The sequence below is a fragment of the Mixophyes fleayi genome, chromosome 7 (genome assembly GCF_038048845.1).
Source record: "Mixophyes fleayi isolate aMixFle1 chromosome 7, aMixFle1.hap1, whole genome shotgun sequence".
Lineage (NCBI taxonomy): Eukaryota > Metazoa > Chordata > Amphibia > Anura > Limnodynastidae > Mixophyes > Mixophyes fleayi.
In genome coordinates this window covers 94092727-94102638 of record NC_134408.1, presented here as the reverse complement: position 1 = coordinate 94102638, position 9912 = coordinate 94092727, and the positions used below count along the sequence as shown (strand labels likewise).

The following is a 9912-nucleotide window of genomic DNA, read 5'->3' as shown; positions in this document are numbered from 1 at the left end:
CCGCTAGCTATTCTCACCCCTATTCTGCACCCTGGTTTTTTTGTGGCCCTCTCTTTCCACCTCCCTCCTTTTTCTGTAGCCCTCTTTCTGCTCCCCTTCTTTATTCTGTAGCCTTCTTTCTGCTCCCCCTCTATTCTGTAGCCCTCTTTCTGCTCCCCCTCTATTCTATAGCCTTCTTTCTGCTCCCCCTCTATTCTGTAGCCCTTTTTCTGCTCCCCCTCTATTCTGTAGCCCTCTTTCTGCTCCCCCTCTATTCTGTAGCCCTCTTTCTGCTCCCCCTCTATTCTGTAGCCCTCTTTCTGCTCCCCCTCTATTCTGTAGCCCTCTTTCTGCTCGCCCTTTGTTTTTCTGTAGCCCTCTTTTACTTTCGCCCCTTCCCGCTTTCTGTAGTCAGTATTACTTACCTTCTTTGCATACTTCTTTTCACTCTTCTTAGTTCGATCGCTGCTCCTCCCGCTGCCCTGCTTCCGGCCGACGGAAGCAGGACACACACACACACACACACACAGATGCGGTGCTGCACTGTAGCAGCACCGCAGAGAAAAATAAAAAGTTAAAAAAAAAAAGGTGCCGGAACGCCGTTCCCAGCGTTCAATGGGAAAAAAAGCACTGATATATATATATATATATATATATATATATAATAAAATATGTGTGCTTATGTATATAAATACACACGTGTATTTATATTTTATTTTCTGCAGGTCCCTGTCTTTAGGCTGTTGGTGCAGGTGCTGTGGTATCTCCCTATGTTCTCTTGGTGTGTGTTTTGTATGTTCATTCTATGTTTGTCTTTTCCACCCTAAAAACTCTATTTGCAATGAGATCATAGCAACCTCCAGGAATATATAAGGTCGGCTAAAACACTGCAAGTTGCTGGAGCATTTTGTAATGCCCTGTTTTCAGCTCTGCTTTGTGTCTCCGCCTCAGCCTTGTTCTGATGTTGTTGTTGCCACCTCTTGTTTCTGTGTCCTTTTCCTGTCATCCCTAGTTTGCCCTGCCTTAAGTTGGTCACACACTACAGAATTTTTTTCCCCAATGATTGAAGGACCCGATCAGCATGACGATTTATGCGTGCACACGTACACAATTTTACACTTTTTACCTTCAGATCTGTGCTCTTCATCTGTTATAGCCATCTCCTGAAAAGATTGTGACTCTATAAAATCTATGGAGATTTGCCTACACTGCTGTTCGTGAGGACATACACACGTCGGAAGTTGCCCGACATTGTTCCATCGTTTATTGAGATTTTTAGTCCAGTTATAATATCAAGTCAAACTATACAATGTGCTTTCGTATGATAAAACATGGTCGTGGGAGTGTACACTCCAATGCGATATGGGACCTAACAATCATTTATTGTGTGATTAGCACAATAATTGTGTGAAAAAACTGTAGTGTGTACCTAGCTTTAGTTCTGATGAACTTGTGCTATTCTCATCCATTAGTGCATTAGAGTACTGGTGGAAATGTGGCTGCTATAGGCCCAAGAGCACAGGGTGACTAGGAACTCTTTCTTGCCTCCAGTAGTGATGTGAGTGGCAGGTCATCATCATCAATTTCATTATTTATTTATAAGGCTGCACAAAACTCCTCAGCACTTGACTTGGCTGGTGCAATATTAATAAAAAAACATAAACAGAACAAGGACAAATGATGCTGACTGAGGTGAAGGAATAAAACAGAGGGTTGGGGGACATGTTCGCAGGAGCCTTCCCTTTTCCTTATCATTTGTTTATTCCTGCCCTGAGATTCCATTCTTCCTCCCTTATTGATCAGTGATGCACTGCTGATCATTACACATACTTGTCTACTTTCCTGTTGTGTCCATGAGACTCCTGAATTAGTGGATCCTTACGGACTACCAAGAGAGCAAGCAGCTCTGCCAGAGAGTACTTACCTGCTGCAAGATTGGTTGGGACATGATGCAAATTGCATCATGAAACACCACCTGTTCCAGTAAGCATCAAGTTGCATAGGTGTCATGATGCCCACCTCCTTTTTCCCTACCACACTAGGAAAGGTATGCAAGTATTTCATTACAGTAGCGTACTGTAATGGCAGCCACGCCCACTACAGTATTAATTGACCCTGCTGGGACTGCAGGATCCTTACTCTGATGAGAGAGAGGCAAAGTCTCTCTGCCTCTCTGCTGATGTGATAGCCTAGCAGTCAGCAGCATGAAGAATACAGCATGTTAGAATTAACTAATGTCTGGAAGGAAAACAGCTGCAGTTTCAACCCCAATGAATCCTGACAAGAGTAGAGTTTGGAGATAACAAAATATCACATTAATGATATTATGAAATTTAGGATAAATATCCATTTAGTAAAAAATTAAATAAAAAAGATGACTGTTTCAGTTAGTCACAACCTTCACTTCCAGCCCTGAACAAGGTCATTAGCTGTCTGTAAATCAATGAAACCTCTCTTTCGAATGAAGACCGAGGGGTATATTTACTAAACTGCGGGTTTATAGTTATTTGTTTAGTGCATTATTAGTATTATTATCGTAGATTTTTAAGGTGCCACAGTGCTCCGCAGCGCTGTATAGTAGGGAAGACAAGGACATACATAAAACAGTACATACGTAAAACAAGAAGAGGCAAAGCAGGCAAAATAAATGGAGACATGAAAACAAAGGGTATGGAGGACCCTGCTCATCAGAGAGCTTATATTCTAATGGGAAGAGGGCACAGCTGAAACAAGAGGAGCGAGTGTGGCTCAGAGTGGAGATTGGGATAGTTGTGAGGGTGCATTAGTGTGAATAGTGTTATCGAGGATAAGGTCACCTCTACAAAAGAGATGGGTTTTCAAAGATAATCTAAAGATTTGAAGGCTGTGGGAAGTCTGATTGAGCGTGATAGGGAATTCCATAAGTGTGGAGCAGCACGGGAGAAGTCTTGTAGGTGGGAGTGACAGGTGGTTATCAGAGATGAGACACGGCGCAGGTCAGAGGTAGATCTAAAAGGACGGGAGGGAGAGTATTTTGATATGAGATTTGAGATGTATGTAGGGGTGTTGTTGTTGAGGGCTTTGTTGGTAAGGGTGAGTAATTTGAATTTGATTCTGGAGGTCACAGGGAGCCAGTGTAGGGATTTGCAAAGTGGTGCAGCAGATATGGAGCGGTGAGAAAGGGAGATCAGTCTTGCAGCAGCATTTAGGATGCATTGAAGTGTGGATATATGGGTGTCAGGAATGCCAGATAGCAGGAGGTTGCAATAGTCAAAACGGGAGATGATGAGAGAATGGATGAGGTTTGGTAGCATGTTGAGTAAGAAAAGGGCGTTTTCTGGCAATGTTTTTAAGGTGGAGTTGACAGGACTGGGAGGAAATTGTGGTGTTATTCACAGTGAGGGAAATCTGAAGGCAGATTGTGACGCTGGCAGAAGGGAAGATAATAAGTTCTGTTTTGGACATGTTGATCTTTAGGTAGCGTTGGGACATCCATGTGGAGATAGCAGAAAGACAGTTGGTTACATGTGATAGTATAGAAGGAGAGAGGTCAGAGGAAGAGATATCTATTTGGGTGTCATCAGTGTAGAGGTAGTATTGGAGGCCGTATGAGCGAATTAGTGCCCAAGAGAAGAGGTGTACAATGAAAAGTAAAGGGTCAGGAGCAGAGCCTTGTGGGACCCCAACAGACAGTGGGAGTGGAGGGGAGGATGGGCCAGACATAGAAACACTAAAGGAGCGGTTTGTTCAGTAGGTTTTGAAACAGGAAAGGACTGTTACGTAGGCCAATGGAGTGAAGTGTGTATAGGAGAAGAGGGTGATCAAAAGTATCAAAAGAGGGTGATATGCAGTATCAAAAGCAGCAGAGAGGTCTAGGAGAATGAGTATGGAAAAATTACCATTAGATTTTGCAGTAAGTAGATCATTGGTCACTTTTGTGAGACTAGTTTCAGTGGAATGTTGGGGGCGGAAGCCTGATTGCAGAGAGTCTAGAATGGAATGAGAGGAGAGAAAGTTTGTACACTAATCGCTCAAGTAGTTTGGAGGCAAAGGGGAGGAGAGAAATAGGGCGATATTTGGAGAGAGAGGCTGGATTGAGAGATGGTTTCTTTAGAATAGGTGAGATGAGCGAATGTTTAAAGGAGGATGGAAATGTGCCAGTGGAGAGAGACAGGTTGAAGAGGTGAGTTAGAGGTGGGCATGCAGTGGAGTAGAGGGAGCGGAGTAGTTGGGAGGGAATAGGGTCAAGTGAGCAGGTTGTAGGGTGAATTAAATGGTGAATGAATTAAAGGTGGATTGGAGAGTGTAGGTAAAATTAGGTAGAGTGAGTGGAGTGACTGGAATTTGGCATGAGGAAATATCTTGTTGAATGGTGTCGATTTTGTCCTGAAATAGGTGGCAAAATCATGGCAGTGAGGGAGGAGGAGGAGGTGCAGGTGGGCAGAGAAGTGAGTTCAATGTGGCAAAGAACCGTTGTGGCTTAGCAGACTGGTTGGATATTAGAGATTTGAAGAATGTTTGTTTGGCAATTGAAAGGATGAATTTATAGTGGAGGAAATCGGGATAGGAATGAGCTTTCTTCCAATGGCGCGCTGCAGTGCAGGAGCACGCTTAGGGATTTGGATTGTCGGAGACTATATGTAGTAGCTGGAGCTGCATTGTCTTGGGATGAAGTTTTTTGTTATAGAAAGAGACAGCCTGATTAGGACAGGAGAATGCAGTCATTGGAGAAAATAGTTGTTTTAGTGAAAATGAAAAGTGGATTGGGTTAAGAGTACTTAGGTCTTGTTGTGTACGCGTGTATATGGGTGCAGGGGGAAGGGCATGAGGTAAGGTGAGGTTGAAGGAACGGAGGTTGTGGTCTGAAGGTGGGAAGGCTAAATTCTACAAAATGACCGCTAGAATCTTATTGGTTGCTATAGGCAATATCTCCACTTTTTCAAACCCGCAGTTTAGTAAATATATACCCCGAGTGTCTGTGTATATACATATACACACATACACGTGAAATACAGGCCTGTTACCGCAGTCAAGAGATGACGACAAGCACACAGATTGCAGTCATTTGCCAGATTCTATCAAATAATTTTTGGACACATACGGCGCAATATTGGGGAATTTTGCAACTTGTATGGCCGGGCCAACACATTATCTAACCATGGGAACGAACTGGATCGCCCTGCCTAAAATTATTGCAGATACAAATTTTTAATTGAAATAAACTGATTGTTTTAAAAGGTTTGCAATATAAAACCCATATCAGGTTACAGTATGATTGCAGAATAAACCCTTAGTTTGAATTAGCTTTAGCACTCAGTGCTTCTTTGCTCCAGGAGTGACCTGTCATGGCACTAAGAACAGCTGAGTATTCCAAGCTTAAACATCTGTCATTGAGAGTGAAATGTCATCATGTGACTTAAGGCATTAAGCATGGTGTGGCTTACTTTTATTTAAAGGGCCAGACATAAAGTGCTTCTTTTCTTATCCTCATATGTGTCTGTTGGAAAATACTTTTTTTCTCACATAAATTAATAGCAATTTAACCTTGTACTAGTGATTTATTACTCACAAAGAAATGGTGTGTATTCCTATGATTACTGTTTGTGTTCTTGTGTTCACCCTACATATCTATCACTCAAATATTTGGACACAATATACATTATTTTTTTGATTTTACCAATATAACTATGTATACTATATACCTGTGTCTGTGTGCACTGTATAATTCTCAGTATTTTTCTTTTATCTGTATGAACAGACAGCTGCCCAGTACTACTTGTCTTGTTCTTTATTATTGGTTTTTAATCTGTAGGTTTATGTTGCTGTACTGTAGCACTTTTGTTCAGTTTACAAACCTTATTTTTCAGTAACTGTTGTATAAATGGTATATAGATAACTGCTTAAAGGCAGTGGTTCCCAAACTTTTGCAGTTCGTGGAACCCTTAGCGTCTCCAAATTTTTTCAAGGAACCCTTTCAAAATAATTACTGAGCAGTCCTGTTTTAGAAGTAGTTGGGTCAAAAAATTGTAATAAGTATTTAGGTCAGGACAGAAATACTTATTTAGTTGTATGCAAAAATGCCCCCTGTGCATCCAGACACTCTGCCCCCTCTGCAGCCCCCAGGCACGCTGCCCCCTCTGCAGCCCTCTGTCACGCTGCCCCCCTCTGCAGCCCTCTGTCAAGCTGCCCCCCCTCTGCATCCCTCTGTCAAGCTGCCCCCCCTCTGCATCCCTCTGTCAAGCTGCCCCCCCCTCTGCATCCCTCTGTCAAGCTGCCCCCCCCCTCTGCAGCCCTCTGTCAAGCTGCCCCCCCCTCTGCAGCCCTCTGTCAAGCTGCCCCCCCTCTGCAGCCCCCTGTCACGCTGCCCCCTGTCACGCTGCCCCCTATCACGCTGCCCCCCTCTGCAGCCCTCTGTCACGCTGTCCCCCTCTGCTGTCACTCTGTCCCCCTCTGCTGTCACTCTGTCCCCCTCTGCTGCCACGCTGTCCCCCTCTGCTGTCACTCTGTCCCCCTGTCCCCCTCTGCTGTCACTCTGTCCCCCTCTGCTGTCACTCTGTCCCCCTCTGCTGTCACTCTGTCCCCCTGTCCCCTTCTGCTGCCAAGATCATCTCACTCTGCCCCACGCCAGCCATAAAAAAATAAAGAACAGAAACTTACCAAACCGTCGGGCGCCGGGACCCAGAAGACTCCTCTCTCCCGCAGCTGTCACTGAATATTGACGTCAGTGACAAGCTGCTGCGGGAGAGAGGAGTCTGCTGGGTCCCGGCGCCCGACGGTTTGGTAAGTTTCTGTTCTTTACTTTTTTTATGGCTGGCCCGCGGCACCCCAGTGACAGCGCCGCAGCACCCCTGGGAGCCGCGGCGCACACTTTGGGAACCGCCGGCTTAAAGGTGTCTTTACATGCGTGTTTTCTTTATACAAATATTGTGTCCACATAAATTGGACCTCTGAAAACTATTTGGTAATTTAATTTCTAAAAGCAAGTAGTTTAAGCTCACAGCCAGTATTATGTTTCAAATATGTAATTAGGTTGAAATTTTTTCTTAATTACACATGACAGTACCTATTTCTGTGAAAAAATGTGCCCTGTCAAGTACACATTTTCAAATTTTTGTAAAATGTTTTGAAGGGTTGCCTTCCACTAGTAATTAGCACTCATTAAGTTTTTTTCTTATCTTTATTCCTAAATTGTAACATCCTCAACCTGTCACCATAAAAGAACATACATTCTACAATCATCTTTTTATCTTACCCTCTGCTTTTAGTAGCTGGTGATATATCACAAAATCCAGGTCCCATACATTTCATTCTGATTCAGTACAGTATAGAAATCCAGCAAACCTCAAACACGTGTGATCTGTATTTAATCACTTTAAAAATTCTTTAAATGTGCCCTAATGTAAATGCTATGTTTGTAATAATCTAACCTCCATCCATGATCTCTTTGTCTCAAACAACCTCGACCTTCTGGCAATAACAACCATTTAACACAGTGGTCTCCACTTCAACCACACCTGCAGGCTTGGAAACAGACAAGGAGATGGGGTAGTGCTACTCCTTTCCCCAAGTTGTAAATTTATAGTTCAACCAAATGTGCCATCACTCATATTCCCATCTTTTAAGTACACGCTATCTAGATTTTCAACCTATTCTCTCTGCATGTTGCTGTGATCTATCGTCTCCTGGAGCACCCCAGCAATTTTCTGCCCAGCTCCCTCATTTCTAATTATTTGACATACCACAATCATATTAGATGGTTTCTACATCCCAATTGATTATCCAATATACTCTCCCTAACCTCCACTCTTGGGGGTATATTTACTAAACTGCGGGTTTGAAAAGAGATGTTGCCTCTAGCAATCAGATACTAGTTATTTATTAGTACATTCTATAAAATGATAGCTAGAGTCTGATTGGTTGCTATAGGCATTATCTCCACTTTTTCAAATCCGCAGTTTAGTGAATATATTGCTTAGGCTCTCCCAGTGGATGGTTTCTTCTACTCACGATGACCACTGCCTTGTTCTTATTTTCACTAGACCAGAGGTGTCCAAACTCTGTCCTCAAGGGCTATCAACAGTTCTTGTTTTCAGGATTTCTGTCTGTAGAAACAGGTGTGATAATTACTGACTGTTGTTAGCCCTTGAGGACTTAGTTTGGACACCTCTGCTCTAGACTATGTTCAGTTTCTGGGGTTTTTTAACACTCCTTTCAACTTTTAGATCAAACTTCATTAAGCCTCCTCATACAGAATTCTCCGTTCCAGTAATTATCAACAACTTTCTATCTCTCTGCTACAACTTCTGGCAGTAACAGAGTAGCAACAAACCATAGCAACAGCCCTTGATTTAGTACCTTCTCCTAGTCTGTACACTGTGTGTCGGCCATGGAGTCAGCCGTGGCAGACTAAAGAAACACAATACTTTAAAAAACTGTTTTGAAAAGTAGAATGACATTGGTAAAAGTCTTGAAATTCTAAGGGCTTCCTCACATATACTGCAATCTGCCACTCATATCGATATGCTCTGGACACTGCCAAACAAACACACATCCAATCTCTCATCTCTCAGTCTTCTAAGACCAAAAGCATTTTTGATACACTTAAATCTCCTCTCAACCCTCTCAAACCAACTCCTCTAACTACCATCAATGTCAAACTCTTTCTACTTCAGAGAAAAGATTGATCAAATCAGACATGTAATGGTATCCTCTTTTTTGACAAACAACCTGCTCAATTCCTTCCCTACACCCTCTGACAACTTCTCTTCAAACGAAGATGAAGTATTTACTTTTTCTCTTCTTACTCTACTACCTGTGCAATAGACCCTATACACTCACAAATCAATTAGTCCCGGTCTACTATAATCATCTCAGCCTTAACTAAAATCTGTAATCTTTCTCTCCCCACTGGTATCTTTCAAGCATACAGTGATAACTCCAATTCTGCAAAAAATGAATTCTGACCCAATCTCTCAGGTTACCACCCCATATCTCAGCTCCCATGCTCCTTCACGTCTATTAAGAGCTTATCTACACTTGCTTTTCACACTTTATTTCCTTGCACAACCTGTTCTTTTTTTTATACAAACACTACATTCCACATGTGTTCTGTCATATCCTGGTACTCAGAGCCGTAACAAGGGGTGTGCGATAGGGGCGACCGCCCAGGGCGCAACGCTGAAGGGGGGCGCAATTTAGGAATGTTTTAGGTTCATTTGGTTAAAATTGAGGGCTAGGGGGGCGGCATTTGTCTTTCTCGCCCCAGGCGCTAGAATTCTAAGTTACAGCTCTGCTGGTACTCATCAAATTGCTCTTTCAGTGATCATTTCTATGGATCCACCTCCTCTCCACTTTCTCTATGAGTTGGATTACCACAAGCATTTAACATCCTTTATAAAACTACTGTTCAATAGATTTTAAGATTGTGAGCCTCTTATTTATTTGTATGTCTATTAATACCCAGTTTCATTATTTGTTCCCACTTGTTAAACACTACGGAATATGCTTGCACTATATAAATAAGAGTTAAAAGTAATAGTCATAATAGTACCTGGGACAAACATACCACCAGTTGTCCACAATAAATCATATATCTGACCAGACTATTTCCATTCCTAGGTTGCAGAGTATCACATACTGCATTTAAAATTTGAAATATATAAAGTATAAAATGTTTTAGAGCCTAAAAAAATAATAAGCCAGGAAAAAAAGCCTAGATAGCCTAGACTTATTGTGATGGGTTCAATCCATTATTGGCTGGTGACATGGTTTCCCAATAAAAAATCAGCAACCTCTTTATTTTTACTTTTTTATTAAATATATCTTGAGTTACAAATTTGAATGTTTTGCCGCCTACCCTGGATGTTATAAAATTTCGTACAAAATAAATCTCCAACTTTATGAAGATGAGTTTATTTTTTTATTTTTTTTACTCAATATGGTTTCTTCTGGCTA

At 42.2% G+C, this 9912-nt stretch overlaps 1 protein-coding gene across 1 annotated transcript in view; it reads left to right on the top strand.

The window, feature by feature from the left end:
• The window catches only part of BMPR2 (bone morphogenetic protein receptor type 2), a 152038-nt gene that overhangs the window by 74093 nt on the left and 68033 nt on the right, over positions 1–9912 (top strand). The window lies entirely within an intron of this gene.